Below are 25,229 nucleotides of genomic sequence, written 5' to 3'. Positions count from 1 at the left end.
GGATTTGGGGATGGACTCTTTGGCTTTGCTTTTCTTCTCCTCATTGGATTTTTCATGTTCAAAGTTGCAGAAGCCAGATTACAAGCTCATTTTGGTTCAACTTCAGCAACTGTGCATTGCATTGCCATGTAATGTGATGCAATGCTATCTTTCTAGCTCTCCCTTTTTACTTCCTTTTGGATAAACAGACATATTAGGCAAGCATTTTGGAGCTTTCACCTAAATAACTACAGGTGGTGAGATAAGCTGCACAATATAATTGACCTTTCAGTATATTGTTGCACACACACCATCTATTTAGCAAATGCCCTTGTTATCAACAGCAGCCTTTTAAACTCACCTGAGCTAACAGGTATGTGCGCTGGTTACTCTGCTGCGCTTAAAATTTCTTTTTTGGTTTGCTACAATGCCTTTTCTGAAACGTTGTCTCCTTCTGCTGGAACACTGACTTCTTTCATTTAATGCCTGCAGACTATAAAAGAGAACCCAACCCAAAAAGTTTGGTTGATTAGTCTGTGGCATTCTGTTAAACTGTTGCTTATGGCGGTCTCTGTGAGCTTCTCAGCGACATTCAGCCAGCCAGGTATCCTGCCTGCAGTAGATGGAATGTGGCAATGGAACGCTGGCTGCGCGTGTCATAATAGGCTCTGAGCCTTTATATACCTGTGCACAGCAGCAGCCACCTTCAGTCTGCTGCTGGACAGCCAGCAGCAGCAGCAGCAGGAGAGGTATGTAATCAGGAGCCCTCCTGCTAAGGGTAGACAGCTGCTCGTTCCACCCCACCCCCCGCCTTAATTGGTTCTCCTCCCTTCCAACGGTGTTGAGGCGGGTGGGAACAGCAGGGGGTGAAGGTGCTGTGTTTAAAGAGGTGGAGTTATGCAGATCTAAAACGCGTGGATTGCAGCAGCAGCAAGCCGAAAAGTGCAGGCATGTAAGGGATCTAGAGGTTGACAACATGTCTTCTTAACGGGAGTCCAGGAGCTCATCTCCACAAATGGACTTTTCAGGATCCTTGGGTGGCTCCGTAGTTTGAAACCAATTCTGGTTATCGCTTCTCGGCCTTTTGGCTAAGATCAAGTGTAGTATCTGTTCTTATCAGTTTAATATCTGATACGTCCCCTATCTGGGGACCATATATTAAATGGATTTTTAGAACAGGGAGATGGAAAAAGAGCTTGCTCTGTCCACTCCACGCATTGACCTGGTATTGCAGTATCTCCAGGACCGGTGCACCCCTTCTTTAATGCAGTTTCTAAAATCAGAAAGAATTGAATTCAATGTTTTTTGTTCATTTTGCTTGTTTGTCGGATTTGGGGATGGACTCTTTGGCTTTGCTTTTCTTCTCCTCATTGGATTTTTCATGTTCAAAGTTGCAGAAGCCAGATTACAAGCTCATTTTGGTTCAACTTCAGCAACTGTGCATTGCATTGCCATGTAATGTGATGCAATGCTATCTTTCTAGCTCTCCCTTTTTACTTCCTTTTGGATAAACAGACATATTAGGCAAGCATTTTGGAGCTTTCACCTAAATAACTACAGGTGGTGAGATAAGCTGCACAATATAATTGACCTTTCAGTATATTGTTGCACACACACCATCTATTTAGCAAATGCCCTTGTTATCAACAGCAGCCTTTTAAACTCACCTGAGCTAACAGGTATGTGCGCTGGTTACTCTGCTGCGCTTAAAATTTCTTTTTTGGTTTGCTACAATGCCTTTTCTGAAACGTTGTCTCCTTCTGCTGGAACACTGACTTCTTTCATTTAATGCCTGCAGACTATAAAAGAGAACCCAACCCAAAAAGTTTGGTTGATTAGTCTGTGGCATTCTGTTAAACTGTTGCTTATGGCGGTCTCTGTGAGCTTCTCAGCGACATTCAGCCAGCCAGGTATCCTGCCTGCAGTAGATGGAATGTGGCAATGGAACGCTGGCTGCGCGTGTCATAATAGGCTCTGAGCCTTTATATACCTGTGCACAGCAGCAGCCACCTTCAGTCTGCTGCTGGACAGCCAGCAGCAGCAGCAGCAGGAGAGGTATGTAATCAGGAGCCCTCCTGCTAAGGGTAGACAGCTGCTCGTTCCACCCCACCCCCCGCCTTAATTGGTTCTCCTCCCTTCCAACGGTGTTGAGGCGGGTGGGAACAGCAGGGGGTGAAGGTGCTGTGTTTAAAGAGGTGGAGTTATGCAGATCTAAAACGCGTGGATTGCAGCAGCAGCAAGCCGAAAAGTGCAGGCATGTAAGGGATCTAGAGGTTGACAACATGTCTTCTTAACGGGAGTCCAGGAGCTCATCTCCACAAATGGACTTTTCAGGATCCTTGGGTGGCTCCGTAGTTTGAAACCAATTCTGGTTATCGCTTCTCGGCCTTTTGGCTAAGATCAAGTGTAGTATCTGTTCTTATCAGTTTAATATCTGATACGTCCCCTATCTGGGGACCATATATTAAATGGATTTTTAGAACAGGGAGATGGAAAAAGAGCTTGCTCTGTCCACTCCACGCATTGACCTGGTATTGCAGTATCTCCAGGACCGGTGCACCCCTTCTTTAATGCAGTTTCTAAAATCAGAAAGAATTGAATTCAATGTTTTTTGTTCATTTTGCTTGTTTGTCGGATTTGGGGATGGACTCTTTGGCTTTGCTTTTCTTCTCCTCATTGGATTTTTCATGTTCAAAGTTGCAGAAGCCAGATTACAAGCTCATTTTGGTTCAACTTCAGCAACTGTGCATTGCATTGCCATGTAATGTGATGCAATGCTATCTTTCTAGCTCTCCCTTTTTACTTCCTTTTGGATAAACAGACATATTAGGCAAGCATTTTGGAGCTTTCACCTAAATAACTACAGGTGGTGAGATAAGCTGCACAATATAATTGACCTTTCAGTATATTGTTGCACACACACCATCTATTTAGCAAATGCCCTTGTTATCAACAGCAGCCTTTTAAACTCACCTGAGCTAACAGGTATGTGCGCTGGTTACTCTGCTGCGCTTAAAATTTCTTTTTTGGTTTGCTACAATGCCTTTTCTGAAACGTTGTCTCCTTCTGCTGGAACACTGACTTCTTTCATTTAATGCCTGCAGACTATAAAAGAGAACCCAACCCAAAAAGTTTGGTTGATTAGTCTGTGGCATTCTGTTAAACTGTTGCTTATGGCGGTCTCTGTGAGCTTCTCAGCGACATTCAGCCAGCCAGGTATCCTGCCTGCAGTAGATGGAATGTGGCAATGGAACGCTGGCTGCGCGTGTCATAATAGGCTCTGAGCCTTTATATACCTGTGCACAGCAGCAGCCACCTTCAGTCTGCTGCTGGACAGCCAGCAGCAGCAGCAGCAGGAGAGGTATGTAATCAGGAGCCCTCCTGCTAAGGGTAGACAGCTGCTCGTTCCACCCCACCCCCCGCCTTAATTGGTTCTCCTCCCTTCCAACGGTGTTGAGGCGGGTGGGAACAGCAGGGGGTGAAGGTGCTGTGTTTAAAGAGGTGGAGTTATGCAGATCTAAAACGCGTGGATTGCAGCAGCAGCAAGCCGAAAAGTGCAGGCATGTAAGGGATCTAGAGGTTGACAAAATGTCTTCTTAACGGGAGTCCAGGAGCTCATCTCCACAAATGGACTTTTCAGGATCCTTGGGTGGCTCCGTAGTTTGAAACCAATTCTGGTTATCGCTTCTCGGCCTTTTGGCTAAGATCAAGTGTAGTATCTGTTCTTATCAGTTTAATATCTGATACGTCCCCTATCTGGGGACCATATATTAAATGGATTTTTAGAACAGGGAGATGGAAAAAGAGCTTGCTCTGTCCACTCCACGCATTGACCTGGTATTGCAGTATCTCCAGGACCGGTGCACCCCTTCTTTAATGCAGTTTCTAAAATCAGAAAGAATTGAATTCAATGTTTTTTGTTCATTTTGCTTGTTTGTCGGATTTGGGGATGGACTCTTTGGCTTTGCTTTTCTTCTCCTCATTGGATTTTTCATGTTCAAAGTTGCAGAAGCCAGATTACAAGCTCATTTTGGTTCAACTTCAGCAACTGTGCATTGCATTGCCATGTAATGTGATGCAATGCTATCTTTCTAGCTCTCCCTTTTTACTTCCTTTTGGATAAACAGACATATTAGGCAAGCATTTTAGAGCTTTCACCTAAATAACTACAGGTGGTGAGATAAGCTGCACAATATAATTGACCTTTCAGTATATTGTTGCACACACACCATCTATTTAGCAAATGCCCTTGTTATCAACAGCAGCCTTTTAAACTCACCTGAGCTAACAGGTATGTGCGCTGGTTACTCTGCTGCGCTTAAAATTTCTTTTTTGGTTTGCTACAATGCCTTTTCTGAAACGTTGTCTCCTTCTGCTGGAACACTGACTTCTTTCATTTAATGCCTGCAGACTATAAAAGAGAACCCAACCCAAAAAGTTTGGTTGATTAGTCTGTGGCATTCTGTTAAACTGTTGCTTATGGCGGTCTCTGTGAGCTTCTCAGCGACATTCAGCCAGCCAGGTATCCTGCCTGCAGTAGATGGAATGTGGCAATGGAACGCTGGCTGCGCGTGTCATAATAGGCTCTGAGCCTTTATATACCTGTGCACAGCAGCAGCCACCTTCAGTCTGCTGCTGGACAGCCAGCAGCAGCAGCAGCAGGAGAGGTATGTAATCAGGAGCCCTCCTGCTAAGGGTAGACAGCTGCTCGTTCCACCCCACCCCCCGCCTTAATTGGTTCTCCTCCCTTCCAACGGTGTTGAGGCGGGTGGGAACAGCAGGGGGTGAAGGTGCTGTGTTTAAAGAGGTGGAGTTATGCAGATCTAAAACGCGTGGATTGCAGCAGCAGCAAGCCGAAAAGTGCAGGCATGTAAGGGATCTAGAGGTTGACAACATGTCTTCTTAACGGGAGTCCAGGAGCTCATCTCCACAAATGGACTTTTCAGGATCCTTGGGTGGCTCCGTAGTTTGAAACCAATTCTGGTTATCGCTTCTCGGCCTTTTGGCTAAGATCAAGTGTAGTATCTGTTCTTATCAGTTTAATATCTGATACGTCCCCTATCTGGGGACCATATATTAAATGGATTTTTAGAACAGGGAGATGGAAAAAGAGCTTGCTCTGTCCACTCCACGCATTGACCTGGTATTGCAGTATCTCCAGGACCGGTGCACCCCTTCTTTAATGCAGTTTCTAAAATCAGAAAGAATTGAATTCAATGTTTTTTGTTCATTTTGCTTGTTTGTCGGATTTGGGGATGGACTCTTTGGCTTTGCTTTTCTTCTCCTCATTGGATTTTTCATGTTCAAAGTTGCAGAAGCCAGATTACAAGCTCATTTTGGTTCAACTTCAGCAACTGTGCATTGCATTGCCATGTAATGTGATGCAATGCTATCTTTCTAGCTCTCCCTTTTTACTTCCTTTTGGATAAACAGACATATTAGGCAAGCATTTTGGAGCTTTCACCTAAATAACTACAGGTGGTGAGATAAGCTGCACAATATAATTGACCTTTCAGTATATTGTTGCACACACACCATCTATTTAGCAAATGCCCTTGTTATCAACAGCAGCCTTTTAAACTCACCTGAGCTAACAGGTATGTGCGCTGGTTACTCTGCTGCGCTTAAAATTTCTTTTTTGGTTTGCTACAATGCCTTTTCTGAAACGTTGTCTCCTTCTGCTGGAACACTGACTTCTTTCATTTAATGCCTGCAGACTATAAAAGAGAACCCAACCCAAAAAGTTTGGTTGATTAGTCTGTGGCATTCTGTTAAACTGTTGCTTATGGCGGTCTCTGTGAGCTTCTCAGCGACATTCAGCCAGCCAGGTATCCTGCCTGCAGTAGATGGAATGTGGCAATGGAACGCTGGCTGCGCGTGTCATAATAGGCTCTGAGCCTTTATATACCTGTGCACAGCAGCAGCCACCTTCAGTCTGCTGCTGGACAGCCAGCAGCAGCAGCAGCAGGAGAGGTATGTAATCAGGAGCCCTCCTGCTAAGGGTAGACAGCTGCTCGTTCCACCCCACCCCCCGCCTTAATTGGTTCTCCTCCCTTCCAACGGTGTTGAGGCGGGTGGGAACAGCAGGGGGTGAAGGTGCTGTGTTTAAAGAGGTGGAGTTATGCAGATCTAAAACGCGTGGATTGCAGCAGCAGCAAGCCGAAAAGTGCAGGCATGTAAGGGATCTAGAGGTTGACAACATGTCTTCTTAACGGGAGTCCAGGAGCTCATCTCCACAAATGGACTTTTCAGGATCCTTGGGTGGCTCCGTAGTTTGAAACCAATTCTGGTTATCGCTTCTCGGCCTTTTGGCTAAGATCAAGTGTAGTATCTGTTCTTATCAGTTTAATATCTGATACGTCCCCTATCTGGGGACCATATATTAAATGGATTTTTAGAACAGGGAGATGGAAAAAGAGCTTGCTCTGTCCACTCCACGCATTGACCTGGTATTGCAGTATCTCCAGGACCGGTGCACCCCTTCTTTAATGCAGTTTCTAAAATCAGAAAGAATTGAATTCAATGTTTTTTGTTCATTTTGCTTGTTTGTCGGATTTGGGGATGGACTCTTTGGCTTTGCTTTTCTTCTCCTCATTGGATTTTTCATGTTCAAAGTTGCAGAAGCCAGATTACAAGCTCATTTTGGTTCAACTTCAGCAACTGTGCATTGCATTGCCATGTAATGTGATGCAATGCTATCTTTCTAGCTCTCCCTTTTTACTTCCTTTTGGATAAACAGACATATTATTCAAGCATTTTGGAGCTTTCACCTAAATAACTACAGGTGGTGAGATAAGCTGCACAATATAATTGACCTTTCAGTATATTGTTGCACACACACCATCTATTTAGCAAATGCCCTTGTTATCAACAGCAGCCTTTTAAACTCACCTGAGCTAACAGGTATGTGCGCTGGTTACTCTGCTGCGCTTAAAATTTCATTTTTGGTTTGCTACAATGCCTTTTCTGAAACGTTGTCTCCTTCTGCTGGAACACTGACTTCTTTCATTTAATGCCTGCAGACTATAAAAGAGAACCCAACCCAAAAAGTTTGGTTGATTAGTCTGTGGCATTCTGTTAAACTGTTGCTTATGGCGGTCTCTGTGAGCTTCTCAGCGACATTCAGCCAGCCAGGTATCCTGCCTGCAGTAGATGGAATGTGGCAATGGAACGCTGGCTGCGCATGTCATAATAGGCTCTGAGCCTTTATATACCTGTGCACAGCAGCAGCCACCTTCAGTCTGCTGCTGGACAGCCAGCAGCAGCAGCAGCAGGAGAGGTATGTAATCAGGAGCCCTCCTGCTAAGGGTAGACAGCTGCTCGTTCCACCCCACCCCCCGCCTTAATTGGTTCTCCTCCCTTCCAACGGTGTTGAGGCGGGTGGGAACAGCAGGGGGTGAAGGTGCTGTGTTTAAAGAGGTGGAGTTATGCAGATCTAAAACGCGTGGATTGCAGCAGCAGCAAGCCGAAAAGTGCAGGCATGTAAGGGATCTAGAGGTTGACAACATGTCTTCTTAACGGGAGTCCAGGAGCTCATCTCCAGAAATGGACTTTTCAGGATCCTTGGGTGGCTCCGTAGTTTGAAACCAATTCTGGTTATCGCTTCTCGGCCTTTTGGCTAAGATCAAGTGTAGTATCTGTTCTTATCAGTTTAATATCTGATACGTCCCCTATCTGGGGACCATATATTAAATGGATTTTTAGAACAGGGAGATGGAAAAAGAGCTTGCTCTGTCCACTCCACGCATTGACCTGGTATTGCAGTATCTCCAGGACCGGTGCACCCCTTCTTTAATGCAGTTTCTAAAATCAGAAAGAATTGAATTCAATGTTTTTTGTTCATTTTGCTTGTTTGTCGGATTTGGGGATGGACTCTTTGGCTTTGCTTTTCTTCTCCTCATTGGATTTTTCATGTTCAAAGTTGCAGAAGCCAGATTACAAGCTCATTTTGGTTCAACTTCAGCAACTGTGCATTGCATTGCCATGTAATGTGATGCAATGCTATCTTTCTAGCTCTCCCTTTTTACTTCCTTTTGGATAAACAGACATATTAGGCAAGCATTTTGGAGCTTTCACCTAAATAACTACAGGTGGTGAGATAAGCTGCACAATATAATTGACCTTTCAGTATATTGTTGCACACACACCATCTATTTAGCAAATGCCCTTGTTATCAACAGCAGCCTTTTAAACTCACCTGAGCTAACAGGTATGTGCGCTGGTTACTCTGCTGCGCTTAAAATTTCTTTTTTGGTTTGCTACAATGCCTTTTCTGAAACGTTGTCTCCTTCTGCTGGAACACTGACTTCTTTCATTTAATGCCTGCAGACTATAAAAGAGAACCCAACCCAAAAAGTTTGGTTGATTAGTCTGTGGCATTCTGTTAAACTGTTGCTTATGGCGGTCTCTGTGAGCTTCTCAGCGACATTCAGCCAGCCAGGTATCCTGCCTGCAGTAGATGGAATGTGGCAATGGAACGCTGGCTGCGCGTGTCATAATAGGCTCTGAGCCTTTATATACCTGTGCACAGCAGCAGCCACCTTCAGTCTGCTGCTGGACAGCCAGCAGCAGCAGCAGCAGGAGAGGTATGTAATCAGGAGCCCTCCTGCTAAGGGTAGACAGCTGCTCGTTCCACCCCACCCCCCGCCTTAATTGGTTCTCCTCCCTTCCAACGGTGTTGAGGCGGGTGGGAACAGCAGGGGGTGAAGGTGCTGTGTTTAAAGAGGTGGAGTTATGCAGATCTAAAACGCGTGGATTGCAGCAGCAGCAAGCCGAAAAGTGCAGGCATGTAAGGGATCTAGAGGTTGACAACATGTCTTCTTAACGGGAGTCCAGGAGCTCATCTCCACAAATGGACTTTTCAGGATCCTTGGGTGGCTCCGTAGTTTGAAACCAATTCTGGTTATCGCTTCTCGGCCTTTTGGCTAAGATCAAGTGTAGTATCTGTTCTTATCAGTTTAATATCTGATACGTCCCCTATCTGGGGACCATATATTAAATGGATTTTTAGAACAGGGAGATGGAAAAAGAGCTTGCTCTGTCCACTCCACGCATTGACCTGGTATTGCAGTATCTCCAGGACCGGTGCACCCCTTCTTTAATGCAGTTTCTAAAATCAGAAAGAATTGAATTCAATGTTTTTTGTTCATTTTGCTTGTTTGTCGGATTTGGGGATGGACTCTTTGGCTTTGCTTTTCTTCTCCTCATTGGATTTTTCATGTTCAAAGTTGCAGAAGCCAGATTACAAGCTCATTTTGGTTCAACTTCAGCAACTGTGCATTGCATTGCCATGTAATGTGATGCAATGCTATCTTTCTAGCTCTCCCTTTTTACTTCCTTTTGGATAAACAGACATATTAGGCAAGCATTTTGGAGCTTTCACCTAAATAACTACAGGTGGTGAGATAAGCTGCACAATATAATTGACCTTTCAGTATATTGTTGCACACACACCATCTATTTAGCAAATGCCCTTGTTATCAACAGCAGCCTTTTAAACTCACCTGAGCTAACAGGTATGTGCGCTGGTTACTCTGCTGCGCTTAAAATTTCTTTTTTGGTTTGCTACAATGCCTTTTCTGAAACGTTGTCTCCTTCTGCTGGAACACTGACTTCTTTCATTTAATGCCTGCAGACTATAAAAGAGAACCCAACCCAAAAAGTTTGGTTGATTAGTCTGTGGCATTCTGTTAAACTGTTGCTTATGGCGGTCTCTGTGAGCTTCTCAGCGACATTCAGCCAGCCAGGTATCCTGCCTGCAGTAGATGGAATGTGGCAATGGAACGCTGGCTGCGCATGTCATAATAGGCTCTGAGCCTTTATATACCTGTGCACAGCAGCAGCCACCTTCAGTCTGCTGCTGGACAGCCAGCAGCAGCAGCAGCAGGAGAGGTATGTAATCAGGAGCCCTCCTGCTAAGGGTAGACAGCTGCTCGTTCCACCCCACCCCCCGCCTTAATTGGTTCTCCTCCCTTCCAACGGTGTTGAGGCGGGTGGGAACAGCAGGGGGTGAAGGTGCTGTGTTTAAAGAGGTGGAGTTATGCAGATCTAAAACGCGTGGATTGCAGCAGCAGCAAGCCGAAAAGTGCAGGCATGTAAGGGATCTAGAGGTTGACAACATGTCTTCTTAACGGGAGTCCAGGAGCTCATCTCCACAAATGGACTTTTCAGGATCCTTGGGTGGCTCCGTAGTTTGAAACCAATTCTGGTTATCGCTTCTCGGCCTTTTGGCTAAGATCAAGTGTAGTATCTGTTCTTATCAGTTTAATATCTGATACGTCCCCTATCTGGGGACCATATATTAAATGGATTTTTAGAACAGGGAGATGGAAAAAGAGCTTGCTCTGTCCACTCCACGCATTGACCTGGTATTGCAGTATCTCCAGGACCGGTGCACCCCTTCTTTAATGCAGTTTCTAAAATCAGAAAGAATTGAATTCAATGTTTTTTGTTCATTTTGCTTGTTTGTCGGATTTGGGGATGGACTCTTTGGCTTTGCTTTTCTTCTCCTCATTGGATTTTTCATGTTCAAAGTTGCAGAAGCCAGATTACAAGCTCATTTTGGTTCAACCTCCGCAACTGTGCATTGCATTGCCATGTAATGTGATGCAATGCTATCTTTCTAGCTCTCCCTTTTTACTTCCTTTTGGATAAACAGACATATTAGGCAAGCATTTTGGAGCTTTCACCTAAATAACTACAGGTGGTGAGATAAGCTGCACAATATAATTGACCTTTCAGTATATTGTTGCACACACACCATCTATTTAGCAAATGCCCTTGTTATCAACAGCAGCCTTTTAAACTCACCTGAGCTAACAGGTATGTGCGCTGGTTACTCTGCTGCGCTTAAAATTTCTTTTTTGGTTTGCTACAATGCCTTTTCTGAAACGTTGTCTCCTTCTGCTGGAACACTGACTTCTTTCATTTAATGCCTGCAGACTATAAAAGAGAACCCAACCCAAAAAGTTTGGTTGATTAGTCTGTGGCATTCTGTTAAACTGTTGCTTATGGCGGTCTCTGTGAGCTTCTCAGCGACATTCAGCCAGCCAGGTATCCTGCCTGCAGTAGATGGAATGTGGCAATGGAACGCTGGCTGCGCGTGTCATAATAGGCTCTGAGCCTTTATATACCTGTGCACAGCAGCAGCCACCTTCAGTCTGCTGCTGGACAGCCAGCAGCAGCAGCAGCAGGAGAGGTATGTAATCAGGAGCCCTCCTGCTAAGGGTAGACAGCTGCTCGTTCCACCCCACCCCCCGCCTTAATTGGTTCTCCTCCCTTCCAACGGTGTTGAGGCGGGTGGGAACAGCAGGGGGTGAAGGTGCTGTGTTTAAAGAGGTGGAGTTATGCAGATCTAAAACGCGTGGATTGCAGCAGCAGCAAGCCGAAAAGTGCAGGCATGTAAGGGATCTAGAGGTTGACAACATGTCTTCTTAACGGGAGTCCAGGAGCTCATCTCCACAAATGGACTTTTCAGGATCCTTGGGTGGCTCCGTAGTTTGAAACCAATTCTGGTTATCGCTTCTCGGCCTTTTGGCTAAGATCAAGTGTAGTATCTGTTCTTATCAGTTTAATATCTGATACGTCCCCTATCTGGGGACCATATATTAAATGGATTTTTAGAACAGGGAGATGGAAAAAGAGCTTGCTCTGTCCACTCCACGCATTGACCTGGTATTGCAGTATCTCCAGGACCGGTGCACCCCTTCTTTAATGCAGTTTCTAAAATCAGAAAGAATTGAATTCAATGTTTTTTGTTCATTTTGCTTGTTTGTCGGATTTGGGGATGGACTCTTTGGCTTTGCTTTTCTTCTCCTCATTGGATTTTTCATGTTCAAAGTTGCAGAAGCCAGATTACAAGCTCATTTTGGTTCAACTTCAGCAACTGTGCATTGCATTGCCATGTAATGTGATGCAATGCTATCTTTCTAGCTCTCCCTTTTTACTTCCTTTTGGATAAACAGACATATTAGGCAAGCATTTTGGAGCTTTCACCTAAATAACTACAGGTGGTGAGATAAGCTGCACAATATAATTGACCTTTCAGTATATTGTTGCACACACACCATCTATTTAGCAAATGCCCTTGTTATCAACAGCAGCCTTTTAAACTCACCTGAGCTAACAGGTATGTGCGCTGGTTACTCTGCTGCGCTTAAAATTTCTTTTTTGGTTTGCTACAATGCCTTTTCTGAAACGTTGTCTCCTTCTGCTGGAACACTGACTTCTTTCATTTAATGCCTGCAGACTATAAAAGAGAACCCAACCCAAAAAGTTTGGTTGATTAGTCTGTGGCATTCTGTTAAACTGTTGCTTATGGCGGTCTCTGTGAGCTTCTCAGCGACATTCAGCCAGCCAGGTATCCTGCCTGCAGTAGATGGAATGTGGCAATGGAACGCTGGCTGCGCATGTCATAATAGGCTCTGAGCCTTTATATACCTGTGCACAGCAGCAGCCACCTTCAGTCTGCTGCTGGACAGCCAGCAGCAGCAGCAGCAGGAGAGGTGTGTAATCAGGAGCCCTCCTGCTAAGGGTAGACAGCTGCTCGTTCCACCCCACCCCCCGCCTTAATTGGTTCTCCTCCCTTCCAACGGTGTTGAGGCGGGTGGGAACAGCAGGGGGTGAAGGTGCTGTGTTTAAAGAGGTGGAGTTATGCAGATCTAAAACGCGTGGATTGCAGCAGCAGCAAGCCGAAAAGTGCAGGCATGTAAGGGATCTAGAGGTTGACAACATGTCTTCTTAACGGGAGTCCAGGAGCTCATCTCCACAAATGGACTTTTCAGGATCCTTGGGTGGCTCCGTAGTTTGAAACCAATTCTGGTTATCGCTTCTCGGCCTTTTGGCTAAGATCAAGTGTAGTATCTGTTCTTATCAGTTTAATATCTGATACGTCCCCTATCTGGGGACCATATATTAAATGGATTTTTAGAACAGGGAGATGGAAAAAGAGCTTGCTCTGTCCACTCCACGCATTGACCTGGTATTGCAGTATCTCCAGGACCGGTGCACCCCTTCTTTAATGCAGTTTCTAAAATCAGAAAGAATTGAATTCAATGTTTTTTGTTCATTTTGCTTGTTTGTCGGATTTGGGGATGGACTCTTTGGCTTTGCTTTTCTTCTCCTCATTGGATTTTTCATGTTCAAAGTTGCAGAAGCCAGATTACAAGCTCATTTTGGTTCAACCTCCGCAACTGTGCATTGCATTGCCATGTAATGTGATGCAATGCTATCTTTCTAGCTCTCCCTTTTTACTTCCTTTTGGATAAACAGACATATTAGGCAAGCATTTTGGAGCTTTCACCTAAATAACTACAGGTGGTGAGATAAGCTGCACAATATAATTGACCTTTCAGTATATTGTTGCACACACACCATCTATTTAGCAAATGCCCTTGTTATCAACAGCAGCCTTTTAAACTCACCTGAGCTAACAGGTATGTGCGCTGGTTACTCTGCTGCGCTTAAAATTTCTTTTTTGGTTTGCTACAATGCCTTTTCTGAAACGTTGTCTCCTTCTGCTGGAACACTGACTTCTTTCATTTAATGCCTGCAGACTATAAAAGAGAACCCAACCCAAAAAGTTTGGTTGATTAGTCTGTGGCATTCTGTTAAACTGTTGCTTATGGCGGTCTCTGTGAGCTTCTCAGCGACATTCAGCCAGCCAGGTATCCTGCCTGCAGTAGATGGAATGTGGCAATGGAACGCTGGCTGCGCGTGTCATAATAGGCTCTGAGCCTTTATATACCTGTGCACAGCAGCAGCCACCTTCAGTCTGCTGCTGGACAGCCAGCAGCAGCAGCAGCAGGAGAGGTATGTAATCAGGAGCCCTCCTGCTAAGGGTAGACAGCTGCTCGTTCCACCCCACCCCCCGCCTTAATTGGTTCTCCTCCCTTCCAACGGTGTTGAGGCGGGTGGGAACAGCAGGGGGTGAAGGTGCTGTGTTTAAAGAGGTGGAGTTATGCAGATCTAAAACGCGTGGATTGCAGCAGCAGCAAGCCGAAAAGTGCAGGCATGTAAGGGATCTAGAGGTTGACAACATGTCTTCTTAACGGGAGTCCAGGAGCTCATCTCCACAAATGGACTTTTCAGGATCCTTGGGTGGCTCCGTAGTTTGAAACCAATTCTGGTTATCGCTTCTCGGCCTTTTGGCTAAGATCAAGTGTAGTATCTGTTCTTATCAGTTTAATATCTGATACGTCCCCTATCTGGGGACCATATATTAAATGGATTTTTAGAACAGGGAGATGGAAAAAGAGCTTGCTCTGTCCACTCCACGCATTGACCTGGTATTGCAGTATCTCCAGGACCGGTGCACCCCTTCTTTAATGCAGTTTCTAAAATCAGAAAGAATTGAATTCAATGTTTTTTGTTCATTTTGCTTGTTTGTCGGATTTGGGGATGGACTCTTTGGCTTTGCTTTTCTTCTCCTCATTGGATTTTTCATGTTCAAAGTTGCAGAAGCCAGATTACAAGCTCATTTTGGTTCAACTTCAGCAACTGTGCATTGCATTGCCATGTAATGTGATGCAATGCTATCTTTCTAGCTCTCCCTTTTTACTTCCTTTTGGATAAACAGACATATTAGGCAAGCATTTTGGAGCTTTCACCTAAATAACTACAGGTGGTGAGATAAGCTGCACAATATAATTGACCTTTCAGTATATTGTTGCACACACACCATCTATTTAGCAAATGCCCTTGTTATCAACAGCAGCCTTTTAAACTCACCTGAGCTAACAGGTATGTGCGCTGGTTACTCTGCTGCGCTTAAAATTTCTTTTTTGGTTTGCTACAATGCCTTTTCTGAAACGTTGTCTCCTTCTGCTGGAACACTGACTTCTTTCATTTAATGCCTGCAGACTATAAAAGAGAACCCAACCCAAAAAGTTTGGTTGATTAGTCTGTGGCATTCTGTTAAACTGTTGCTTATGGCGGTCTCTGTGAGCTTCTCAGCGACATTCAGCCAGCCAGGTATCCTGCCTGCAGTAGATGGAATGTGGCAATGGAACGCTGGCTGCGCGTGTCATAATAGGCTCTGAGCCTTTATATACCTGTGCACAGCAGCAGCCACCTTCAGTCTGCTGCTGGACAGCCAGCAGCAGCAGCAGCAGGAGAGGTATGTAATCAGGAGCCCTCCTGCTAAGGGTAGACAGCTGCTCGTTCCACCCCACCCCCCGCCTTAATTGGTTCTCCTCCCTTCCAACGGTGTTGAGGCGGGTGGGAACAGCAGGGGGTGAAGGTGCTGTGTTTAAAGAGGTGGAGTTATGCAGATCTAAAACGCGTGGATTGCAGCAGCAGCAAGCCGAAAAGTGCAGGCATGTAAGGGATCTAGAGGTTGACAACATGTCTTCTTAACGGGAGTCCAGGAGCTCATCTCCACAAATGGACTTTTCAGGATCCTTGGGTGGCTCCGTAGTTTGAAACCAATTCTGGTTATCGCTTCTCGGCCTTTTGGCTAAGATCAAGTGTAGTATCTGTTCTTATCAGTTTAATATCTGATACGTCCCCTATCTGGGGACCATATATTAAATGGATTTTTAGAACAGGGAGATGGAAAAAGAGCTTGCTCTGTCCACTCCACGCATTGACCTGGTATTGCAGTATCTCCAGGACCGGTGCACCCCTTCTTTAATGCAGTTTCTAAAATCAGAAAGAATTGAATTCAATGTTTTTTGTTCATTTTGCTTGTTTGTCGGATTTGGGGATGGACTCTTTGGCTTTGCTTTTCTTCTCCTCATTGGATTTTTCATGTTCAAAGTTGCAGAAGCCAGATTACAAGCTCATTTTGGTTCAACTTCAGCAACTGTGCATTGCATTGCCATGTAATGTGATGCAATGCTATCTTTCTAGCTCTCCCTTTTTACTTCCTTTTGGATAAACAGACATATTAGGCAAGCATTTTGGAGCTTTCACCTAAATAACTACAGGTGGTGAGATAAGCTGCACAATATAATTGACCTTTCAGTATATTGTTGCACACACACCATCTATTTAGCAAATGCCCTTGTTATCAACAGCAGCCTTTTAAACTCACCTGAGCTAACAGGTATGTGCGCTGGTTACTCTGCTGCGCTTAAAATTTCTTTTTTGGTTTGCTACAATGCCTTTTCTGAAACGTTGTCTCCTTCTGCTGGAACACTGACTTCTTTCATTTAATGCCTGCAGACTATAAAAGAGAACCCAACCCAAAAAGTTTGGTTGATTAGTCTGTGGCATTCTGTTAAACTGTTGCTTATGGCGGTCTCTGTGAGCTTCTCAGCGACATTCAGCCAGCCAGGTATCCTGCCTGCAGTAGATGGAATGTGGCAATGGAACGCTGGCTGCGCGTGTCATAATAGGCTCTGAGCCTTTATATACCTGTGCACAGCAGCAGCCACCTTCAGTCTGCTGCTGGACAGCCAGCAGCAGCAGCAGCAGGAGAGGTATGTAATCAGGAGCCCTCCTGCTAAGGGTAGACAGCTGCTCGTTCCACCCCACCCCCCGCCTTAATTGGTTCTCCTCCCTTCCAACGGTGTTGAGGCGGGTGGGAACAGCAGGGGTTGAAGGTGCTGTGTTTAAAGAGGTGGAGTTATGCAGATCTAAAACGCGTGGATTGCAGCAGCAGCAAGCCGAAAAGTGCAGGCATGTAAGGGATCTAGAGGTTGACAACATGTCTTCTTAACGGGAGTCCAGGAGCTCATCTCCACAAATGTACTTTTCAGGATCCTTGGGTGGCTCCGTAGTTTGAAACCAATTCTGGTTATCGCTTCTCGGCCTTTTGGCTAAGATCAAGTGTAGTATCTGTTCTTATCAGTTTAATATCTGATACGTCCCCTATCTGGGGACCATATATTAAATGGATTTTTAGAACAGGGAGATGGAAAAAGAGCTTGCTCTGTCCACTCCACGCATTGACCTGGTATTGCAGTATCTCCAGGACCGGTGCACCCCTTCTTTAATGCAGTTTCTAAAATCAGAAAGAATTGAATTCAATGTTTTTTGTTCATTTTGCTTGTTTGTCGGATTTGGGGATGGACTCTTTGGCTTTGCTTTTCTTCTCCTCATTGGATTTTTCATGTTCAAAGTTGCAGAAGCCAGATTACAAGCTCATTTTGGTTCAACTTCAGCAACTGTGCATTGCATTGCCATGTAATGTGATGCAATGCTATCTTTCTAGCTCTCCCTTTTTACTTCCTTTTGGATAAACAGACATATTAGGCAAGCATTTTGGAGCTTTCACCTAAATAACTACAGGTGGTGAGATAAGCTGCACAATATAATTGACCTTTCAGTATATTGTTGCACACACACCATCTATTTAGCAAATGCCCTTGTTATCAACAGCAGCCTTTTAAACTCACCTGAGCTAACAGGTATGTGCGCTGGTTACTCTGCTGCGCTTAAAATTTCTTTTTTGGTTTGCTACAATGCCTTTTCTGAAACGTTGTCTCCTTCTGCTGGAACACTGACTTCTTTCATTTAATGCCTGCAGACTATAAAAGAGAACCCAACCCAAAAAGTTTGGTTGATTAGTCTGTGGCATTCTGTTAAACTGTTGCTTATGGCGGTCTCTGTGAGCTTCTCAGCGACATTCAGCCAGCCAGGTATCCTGCCTGCAGTAGATGGAATGTGGCAATGGAACGCTGGCTGCGCGTGTCATAATAGGCTCTGAGCCTTTATATACCTGTGCACAGCAGCAGCCACCTTCAGTCTGCTGCTGGACAGCCAGCAGCAGCAGCAGCAGGAGAGGTATGTAATCAGGAGCCCTCCTGCTAAGGGTAGACAGCTGCTCGTTCCACCCCACCCCCCGCCTTAATTGGTTCTCCTCCCTTCCAACGGTGTTGAGGCGGGTGGGAACAGCAGGGGGTGAAGGTGCTGTGTTTAAAGAGGTGGAGTTATGCAGATCTAAAACGCGTGGATTGCAGCAGCAGCAAGCCGAAAAGTGCAGGCATGTAAGGGATCTAGAGGTTGACAACATGTCTTCTTAACGGGAGTCCAGGAGCTCATCTCCACAAATGGACTTTTCAGGATCCTTGGGTGGCTCCGTAGTTTGAAACCAATTCTGGTTATCGCTTCTCGGCCTTTTGGCTAAGATCAAGTGTAGTATCTGTTCTTATCAGTTTAATATCTGATACGTCCCCTATCTGGGGACCATATATTAAATGGATTTTTAGAACAGGGAGATGGAAAAAGAGCTTGCTCTGTCCACTCCACGCATTGACCTGGTATTGCAGTATCTCCAGGACCGGTGCACCCCTTCTTTAATGCAGTTTCTAAAATCAGAAAGAATTGAATTCAATGTTTTTTGTTCATTTTGCTTGTTTGTCGGATTTGGGGATGGACTCTTTGGCTTTGCTTTTCTTCTCCTCATTGGATTTTTCATGTTCAAAGTTGCAGAAGCCAGATTACAAGCTCATTTTGGTTCAACTTCAGCAACTGTGCATTGCATTGCCATGTAATGTGATGCAATGCTATCTTTCTAGCTCTCCCTTTTTACTTCCTTTTGGATAAACAGACATATTAGGCAAGCATTTTGGAGCTTTCACCTAAATAACTACAGGTGGTGAGATAAGCTGCACAATATAATTGACCTTTCAGTATATTGTTGCACACACACCATCTATTTAGCAAATGCCCTTGTTATCAACAGCAGCCTTTTAAACTCACCTGAGCTAACAGGTATGTGCGCTGGTTACTCTGCTGCGCTTAAAATTTCTTTTTTGGTTTGCTACAATGCCTTTTCTGAAACGTTGTCTCCTTCTGCTGGAACACTGACTTCTTTCATTTAATGCCTGCAGACTATAAAAGAGAACCCAACCCAAAAAGTTTGGTTGATTAGTCTGTGGCATTCTGTTAAACTGTTGCTTATGGCGGTCTCTGTGAGCTTCTCAGCGACATTCAGCCAGCCAGGTATCCTGCCTGCAGTAGATGGAATGTGGCAATGGAACGCTGGCTGCGCGTGTCATAATAGGCTCTGAGCCTTTATATACCTGTGCACAGCAGCAGCCACCTTCAGTCTGCTGCTGGACAGCCAGCAGCAGCAGCAGCAGGAGAGGTATGTAATCAGGAGCCCTCCTGCTAAGGGTAGACAGCTGCTCGTTCCACCCCACCCCCCGCCTTAATTGGTTCTCCTCCCTTCCAACGGTGTTGAGGCGGGTGGGAACAGCAGGGGGTGAAGGTGCTGTGTTTAAAGAGGTGGAGTTATGCAGATCTAAAACGCGTGGATTGCAGCAGCAGCAAGCCGAAAAGTGCAGGCATGTAAGGGATCTAGAGGTTGACAACATGTCTTCTTAACGGGAGTCCAGGAGCTCATCTCCACAAATGGACTTTTCAGGATCCTTGGGTGGCTCCGTAGTTTGAAACCAATTCTGGTTATCGCTTCTCGGCCTTTTGGCTAAGATCAAGTGTAGTATCTGTTCTTATCAGTTTAATATCTGATACGTCCCCTATCTGGGGACCATATATTAAATGGATTTTTAGAACAGGGAGATGGAAAAAGAGCTTGCTCTGTCCACTCCACGCATTGACCTGGTATTGCAGTATCTCCAGGACCGGTGCACCCCTTCTTTAATGCAGTTTCTAAAATCAGAAAGAATTGAATTCAATGTTTTTTGTTCATTTTGCTTGTTTGTCGGATTTGGGGATGGACTCTTTGGCTTTGCTTTTCTTCTCCTCATTGGATTTTTCATGTTCAAAGTTGCAGAAGCCAGATTACAAGCTCATTTTGGTTCAACTTCAGCAACTGTGCATTGCATTGCCATGTAATGTGATGCAATGCTATCTTTCTAGCTCTCCCTTTTTACTTCCTTTTGGATAAACAGACATATTAGGCAAGCATTTTGGAGCTTTCACCTAAATAACTACAGGTGGTGAGATAAGCTGCACAATATAATTGACCTTTCAGTATATTGTTGCACACACACCATCTATTTAGCAAATGCCCTTGTTATCAACAGCAGCCTTTTAAACTCACCTGAGCTAACAGGTATGTGCGCTGGTTACTCTGCTGCGCTTAAAATTTCTTTTTTGGTTTGCTACAATGCCTTTTCTGAAACGTTGTCTCCTTCTGCTGGAACACTGACTTCTTTCATTTAATGCCTGCAGACTATAAAAGAGAACCCAACCCAAAAAGTTTGGTTGATTAGTCTGTGGCATTCTGTTAAACTGTTGCTTATGGCGGTCTCTGTGAGCTTCTCAGCGACATTCAGCCAGCCAGGTATCCTGCCTGCAGTAGATGGAATGTGGCAATGGAACGCTGGCTGCGCGTGTCATAATAGGCTCTGAGCCTTTATATACCTGTGCACAGCAGCAGCCACCTTCAGTCTGCTGCTGGACAGCCAGCAGCAGCAGCAGCAGGAGAGGTATGTAATCAGGAGCCCTCCTGCTAAGGGTAGACAGCTGCTCGTTCCACCCCACCCCCCGCCTTAATTGGTTCTCCTCCCTTCCAACGGTGTTGAGGCGGGTGGGAACAGCAGGGGGTGAAGGTGCTGTGTTTAAAGAGGTGGAGTTATGCAGATCTAAAACGCGTGGATTGCAGCAGCAGCAAGCCGAAAAGTGCAGGCATGTAAGGGATCTAGAGGTTGACAACATGTCTTCTTAACGGGAGTCCAGGAGCTCATCTCCACAAATGGACTTTTCAGGATCCTTGGGTGGCTCCGTAGTTTGAAACCAATTCTGGTTATCGCTTCTCGGCCTTTTGGCTAAGATCAAGTGTAGTATCTGTTCTTATCAGTTTAATATCTGATACGTCCCCTATCTGGGGACCATATATTAAATGGATTTTTAGAACAGGGAGATGGAAAAAGAGCTTGCTCTGTCCACTCCACGCATTGACCTGGTATTGCAGTATCTCCAGGACCGGTGCACCCCTTCTTTAATGCAGTTTCTAAAATCAGAAAGAATTGAATTCAATGTTTTTTGTTCATTTTGCTTGTTTGTCGGATTTGGGGATGGACTCTTTGGCTTTGCTTTTCTTCTCCTCATTGGATTTTTCATGTTCAAAGTTGCAGAAGCCAGATTACAAGCTCATTTTGGTTCAACTTCAGCAACTGTGCATTGCATTGCCATGTAATGTGATGCAATGCTATCTTTCTAGCTCTCCCTTTTTACTTCCTTTTGGATAAACAGACATATTAGGCAAGCATTTTGGAGCTTTCACCTAAATAACTACAGGTGGTGAGATAAGCTGCACAATATAATTGACCTTTCAGTATATTGTTGCACACACACCATCTATTTAGCAAATGCCCTTGTTATCAACAGCAGCCTTTTAAACTCACCTGAGCTAACAGGTATGTGCGCTGGTTACTCTGCTGCGCTTAAAATTTCTTTTTTGGTTTGCTACAATGCCTTTTCTGAAACGTTGTCTCCTTCTGCTGGAACACTGACTTCTTTCATTTAATGCCTGCAGACTATAAAAGAGAACCCAACCCAAAAAGTTTGGTTGATTAGTCTGTGGCATTCTGTTAAACTGTTGCTTATGGCGGTCTCTGTGAGCTTCTCAGCGACATTCAGCCAGCCAGGTATCCTGCCTGCAGTAGATGGAATGTGGCAATGGAACGCTGGCTGCGCGTGTCATAATAGGCTCTGAGCCTTTATATACCTGTGCACAGCAGCAGCCACCTTCAGTCTGCTGCTGGACAGCCAGCAGCAGCAGCAGCAGGAGAGGTATGTAATCAGGAGCCCTCCTGCTAAGGGTAGACAGCTGCTCGTTCCACCCCACCCCCCGCCTTAATTGGTTCTCCTCCCTTCCAACGGTGTTGAGGCGGGTGGGAACAGCAGGGGGTGAAGGTGCTGTGTTTAAAGAGGTGGAGTTATGCAGATCTAAAACGCGTGGATTGCAGCAGCAGCAAGCCGAAAAGTGCAGGCATGTAAGGGATCTAGAGGTTGACAACATGTCTTCTTAACGGGAGTCCAGGAGCTCATCTCCACAAATGGACTTTTCAGGATCCTTGGGTGGCTCCGTAGTTTGAAACCAATTCTGGTTATCGCTTCTCGGCCTTTTGGCTAAGATCAAGTGTAGTATCTGTTCTTATCAGTTTAATATCTGATACGTCCCCTATCTGGGGACCATATATTAAATGGATTTTTAGAACAGGGAGATGGAAAAAGAGCTTGCTCTGTCCACTCCACGCATTGACCTGGTATTGCAGTATCTCCAGGACCGGTGCACCCCTTCTTTAATGCAGTTTCTAAAATCAGAAAGAATTGAATTCAATGTTTTTTGTTCATTTTGCTTGTTTGTCGGATTTGGGGATGGACTCTTTGGCTTTGCTTTTCTTCTCCTCATTGGATTCTTCATGTTCAAAGTTGCAGAAGCCAGATTACAAGCTCATTTTGGTTCAACTTCAGCAACTGTGCATTGCATTGCCATGTAATGTGATGCAATGCTATCTTTCTAGCTCTCCCTTTTTACTTCCTTTTGGATAAACAGACATATTAGGCAAGCATTTTGGAGCTTTCACCTAAATAACTACAGGTGGTGAGATAAGCTGCACAATATAATTGACCTTTCAGTATATTGTTGCACACACACCATCTATTTAGCAAATGCCCTTGTTATCAACAGCAGCCTTTTAAACTCACCTGAGCTAACAGGTATGTGCGCTGGTTACTCTGCTGCGCTTAAAATTTCTTTTTTGGTTTGCTACAATGCCTTTTCTGAAACGTTGTCTCCTTCTGCTGGAACACTGACTTCTTTCATTTAATGCCTGCAGACTATAAAAGAGAACCCAACCCAAAAAGTTTGGTTGATTAGTCTGTGGCATTCTGTTAAACTGTTGCTTATGGCGGTCTCTGTGAGCTTCTCAGCGACATTCAGCCAGCCAGGTATCCTGCCTGCAGTAGATGGAATGTGGCAATGGAACGCTGGCTGCGCGTGTCATAATAGGCTCTGAGCCTTTATATACCTGTGCACAGCAGCAGCCACCTTCAGTCTGCTGCTGGACAGCCAGCAGCAGCAGCAGCAGGAGAGGTATGTAATCAGGAGCCCTCCTGCTAAGGGTAGACAGCTGCTCGTTCCACCCCACCCCCCGCCTTAATTGGTTCTCCTCCCTTCCAACGGTGTTGAGGCGGGTGGGAACAGCAGGGGGTGAAGGTGCTGTGTTTAAAGAGGTGGAGTTATGCAGATCTAAAACGCGTGGATTGCAGCAGCAGCAAGCCGAAAAGTGCAGGCATGTAAGGGATCAAGAGGTTGACAACATGTCTTCTTAACGGGAGTCCAGGAGCTCATCTCCACAAATGGACTTTTCAGGATCCTTGGGTGGCTCCGTAGTTTGAAACCAATTCTGGTTATCGCTTCTCGGCCTTTTGGCTAAGATCAAGTGTAGTATCTGTTCTTATCAGTTTAATATCTGATACGTCCCCTATCTGGGGACCATATATTAAATGGATTTTTAGAACAGGGAGATGGAAAAAGAGCTTGCTCTGTCCACTCCACGCATTGACCTGGTATTGCAGTATCTCCAGGACCGGTGCACCCCTTCTTTAATGCAGTTTCTAAAATCAGAAAGAATTGAATTCAATGTTTTTTGTTCATTTTGCTTGTTTGTCGGATTTGGGGATGGACTCTTTGGCTTTGCTTTTCTTCTCCTCATTGGATTTTTCATGTTCAAAGTTGCAGAAGCCAGATTACAAGCTCATTTTGGTTCAACTTCAGCAACTGTGCATTGCATTGCCATGTAATGTGATGCAATGCTATCTTTCTAGCTCTCCCTTTTTACTTCCTTTTGGATAAACAGACATATTAGGCAAGCATTTTGGAGCTTTCACCTAAATAACTACAGGTGGTGAGATAAGCTGCACAATATAATTGACCTTTCAGTATATTGTTGCACACACACCATCTATTTAGCAAATGCCCTTGTTATCAACAGCAGCCTTTTAAACTCACCTGAGCTAACAGGTATGTGCGCTGGTTACTCTGCTGCGCTTAAAATTTCTTTTTTGGTTTGCTACAATGCCTTTTCTGAAACGTTGTCTCCTTCTGCTGGAACACTGACTTCTTTCATTTAATGCCTGCAGACTATAAAAGAGAACCCAACCCAAAAAGTTTGGTTGATTAGTCTGTGGCATTCTGTTAAACTGTTGCTTATGGCTTTCTCTGTGAGCTTCTCAGCGACATTCAGCCAGCCAGGTATCCTGCCTGCAGTAGATGGAATGTGGCAATGGAACGCTGGCTGCGCGTGTCATAATAGGCTCTGAGCCTTTATATACCTGTGCACAGCAGCAGCCACCTTCAGTCTGCTGCTGGACAGCCAGCAGCAGCAGCAGCAGGAGAGGTATGTAATCAGGAGCCCTCCTGCTAAGGGTAGACAGCTGCTCGTTCCACCCCACCCCCCGCCTTAATTGGTTCTCCTCCCTTCCAACGGTGTTGAGGCGGGTGGGAACAGCAGGGGGTGAAGGTGCTGTGTTTAAAGAGGTGGAGTTATGCAGATCTAAAACGCGTGGATTGCAGCAGCAGCAAGCCGAAAAGTGCAGGCATGTAAGGGATCTAGAGGTTGACAACATGTCTTCTTAACGGGAGTCCAGGAGCTCATCTCCACAAATGGACTTTTCAGGATCCTTGGGTGGCTCCGTAGTTTGAAACCAATTCTGGTTATCGCTTCTCGGCCTTTTGGCTAAGATCAAGTGTAGTATCTGTTCTTATCAGTTTAATATCTGATACGTCCCCTATCTGGGGACCATATATTAAATGGATTTTTAGAACAGGGAGATGGAAAAAGAGCTTGCTCTGTCCACTCCACGCATTGACCTGGTATTGCAGTATCTCCAGGACCGGTGCACCCCTTCTTTAATGCAGTTTCTAAAATCAGAAAGAATTGAATTCAATGTTTTTTGTTCATTTTGCTTGTTTGTCGGATTTGGGGATGGACTCTTTGGCTTTGCTTTTCTTCTCCTCATTGGATTTTTCATGTTCAAAGTTGCAGAAGCAAGATTACAAGCTCATTTTGGTTCAACTTCAGCAACTGTGCATTGCATTGCCATGTAATGTGATGCAATGCTATCTTTCTAGCTCTCCCTTTTTACTTCCTTTTGGATAAACAGACATATTAGGCAAGCATTTTGGAGCTTTCACCTAAATAACTACAGGTGGTGAGATAAGCTGCACAATATAATTGACCTTTCAGTATATTGTTGCACACACACCATCTATTTAGCAAATGCCCTTGTTATCAACAGCAGCCTTTTAAACTCACCTGAGCTAACAGGTATGTGCGCTGGTTACTCTGCTGCGCTTAAAATTTCTTTTTTGGTTTGCTACAATGCCTTTT

General features: G+C 44.9%; 19 non-coding genes across 19 annotated transcripts; all 19 read left to right on the top strand.

Moving 5' to 3' along the window:
* The first annotated feature begins 1,047 nt into the window (after window positions 1-1,047).
* On the top strand, window positions 1,048-1,238 carry LOC141195148 (U2 spliceosomal RNA). Its single transcript, XR_012267752.1, has one exon. It is a non-coding gene; the product is annotated as a U2 spliceosomal RNA (small nuclear RNA).
* Window positions 1,239-2,353: 1,115 nt separating this feature from the next.
* LOC141195146 (U2 spliceosomal RNA) lies at window positions 2,354-2,544 on the top strand. The gene has a single exon (XR_012267750.1). It is a non-coding gene; the product is annotated as a U2 spliceosomal RNA (small nuclear RNA).
* Window positions 2,545-3,659: 1,115 nt separating this feature from the next.
* On the top strand, window positions 3,660-3,850 carry LOC141195144 (U2 spliceosomal RNA). The gene has a single exon (XR_012267749.1). It is a non-coding gene; the product is annotated as a U2 spliceosomal RNA (small nuclear RNA).
* A 1,115-nt stretch (window positions 3,851-4,965) lies between these two features.
* On the top strand, window positions 4,966-5,156 carry LOC141195143 (U2 spliceosomal RNA). Its single transcript, XR_012267748.1, has one exon. It is a non-coding gene; the product is annotated as a U2 spliceosomal RNA (small nuclear RNA).
* A 1,115-nt stretch (window positions 5,157-6,271) lies between these two features.
* On the top strand, window positions 6,272-6,462 carry LOC141195142 (U2 spliceosomal RNA). Its single transcript, XR_012267747.1, has one exon. It is a non-coding gene; the product is annotated as a U2 spliceosomal RNA (small nuclear RNA).
* Window positions 6,463-7,577: 1,115 nt separating this feature from the next.
* LOC141195141 (U2 spliceosomal RNA) lies at window positions 7,578-7,768 on the top strand. Its single transcript, XR_012267746.1, has one exon. It is a non-coding gene; the product is annotated as a U2 spliceosomal RNA (small nuclear RNA).
* Window positions 7,769-8,883: 1,115 nt separating this feature from the next.
* LOC141195140 (U2 spliceosomal RNA) lies at window positions 8,884-9,074 on the top strand. The gene has a single exon (XR_012267745.1). It is a non-coding gene; the product is annotated as a U2 spliceosomal RNA (small nuclear RNA).
* A 1,115-nt stretch (window positions 9,075-10,189) lies between these two features.
* LOC141195139 (U2 spliceosomal RNA) lies at window positions 10,190-10,380 on the top strand. Its single transcript, XR_012267744.1, has one exon. It is a non-coding gene; the product is annotated as a U2 spliceosomal RNA (small nuclear RNA).
* Window positions 10,381-11,495: 1,115 nt separating this feature from the next.
* On the top strand, window positions 11,496-11,686 carry LOC141195138 (U2 spliceosomal RNA). The gene has a single exon (XR_012267743.1). It is a non-coding gene; the product is annotated as a U2 spliceosomal RNA (small nuclear RNA).
* Window positions 11,687-12,801: 1,115 nt separating this feature from the next.
* On the top strand, window positions 12,802-12,992 carry LOC141195137 (U2 spliceosomal RNA). Its single transcript, XR_012267742.1, has one exon. It is a non-coding gene; the product is annotated as a U2 spliceosomal RNA (small nuclear RNA).
* A 1,115-nt stretch (window positions 12,993-14,107) lies between these two features.
* On the top strand, window positions 14,108-14,298 carry LOC141195136 (U2 spliceosomal RNA). The gene has a single exon (XR_012267741.1). It is a non-coding gene; the product is annotated as a U2 spliceosomal RNA (small nuclear RNA).
* A 1,115-nt stretch (window positions 14,299-15,413) lies between these two features.
* On the top strand, window positions 15,414-15,604 carry LOC141195134 (U2 spliceosomal RNA). Its single transcript, XR_012267739.1, has one exon. It is a non-coding gene; the product is annotated as a U2 spliceosomal RNA (small nuclear RNA).
* A 1,115-nt stretch (window positions 15,605-16,719) lies between these two features.
* On the top strand, window positions 16,720-16,910 carry LOC141195133 (U2 spliceosomal RNA). Its single transcript, XR_012267738.1, has one exon. It is a non-coding gene; the product is annotated as a U2 spliceosomal RNA (small nuclear RNA).
* A 1,115-nt stretch (window positions 16,911-18,025) lies between these two features.
* Window positions 18,026-18,216, top strand: LOC141195132 (U2 spliceosomal RNA). The gene has a single exon (XR_012267737.1). It is a non-coding gene; the product is annotated as a U2 spliceosomal RNA (small nuclear RNA).
* A 1,115-nt stretch (window positions 18,217-19,331) lies between these two features.
* On the top strand, window positions 19,332-19,522 carry LOC141195131 (U2 spliceosomal RNA). Its single transcript, XR_012267736.1, has one exon. It is a non-coding gene; the product is annotated as a U2 spliceosomal RNA (small nuclear RNA).
* A 1,115-nt stretch (window positions 19,523-20,637) lies between these two features.
* On the top strand, window positions 20,638-20,828 carry LOC141195130 (U2 spliceosomal RNA). Its single transcript, XR_012267735.1, has one exon. It is a non-coding gene; the product is annotated as a U2 spliceosomal RNA (small nuclear RNA).
* Window positions 20,829-21,943: 1,115 nt separating this feature from the next.
* Window positions 21,944-22,134, top strand: LOC141195128 (U2 spliceosomal RNA). Its single transcript, XR_012267734.1, has one exon. It is a non-coding gene; the product is annotated as a U2 spliceosomal RNA (small nuclear RNA).
* Window positions 22,135-23,249: 1,115 nt separating this feature from the next.
* On the top strand, window positions 23,250-23,440 carry LOC141195127 (U2 spliceosomal RNA). The gene has a single exon (XR_012267733.1). It is a non-coding gene; the product is annotated as a U2 spliceosomal RNA (small nuclear RNA).
* Window positions 23,441-24,555: 1,115 nt separating this feature from the next.
* On the top strand, window positions 24,556-24,746 carry LOC141195126 (U2 spliceosomal RNA). Its single transcript, XR_012267732.1, has one exon. It is a non-coding gene; the product is annotated as a U2 spliceosomal RNA (small nuclear RNA).
* The last annotated feature ends 483 nt before the right edge of the window (window positions 24,747-25,229 follow it).

Source organism: Phyllobates terribilis, unplaced genomic scaffold (genome assembly GCF_046119375.1).
Source record: "Phyllobates terribilis strain yellow unplaced genomic scaffold, ASM4611937v1 Scaffold_74__1_contigs__length_7073193, whole genome shotgun sequence".
In the NCBI taxonomy this organism is placed as follows: domain Eukaryota; kingdom Metazoa; phylum Chordata; class Amphibia; order Anura; family Dendrobatidae; genus Phyllobates; species Phyllobates terribilis.
Note: the sequence above shows the minus strand (reverse complement) of the source record. Positions and strands in the feature narration are given on the sequence as shown.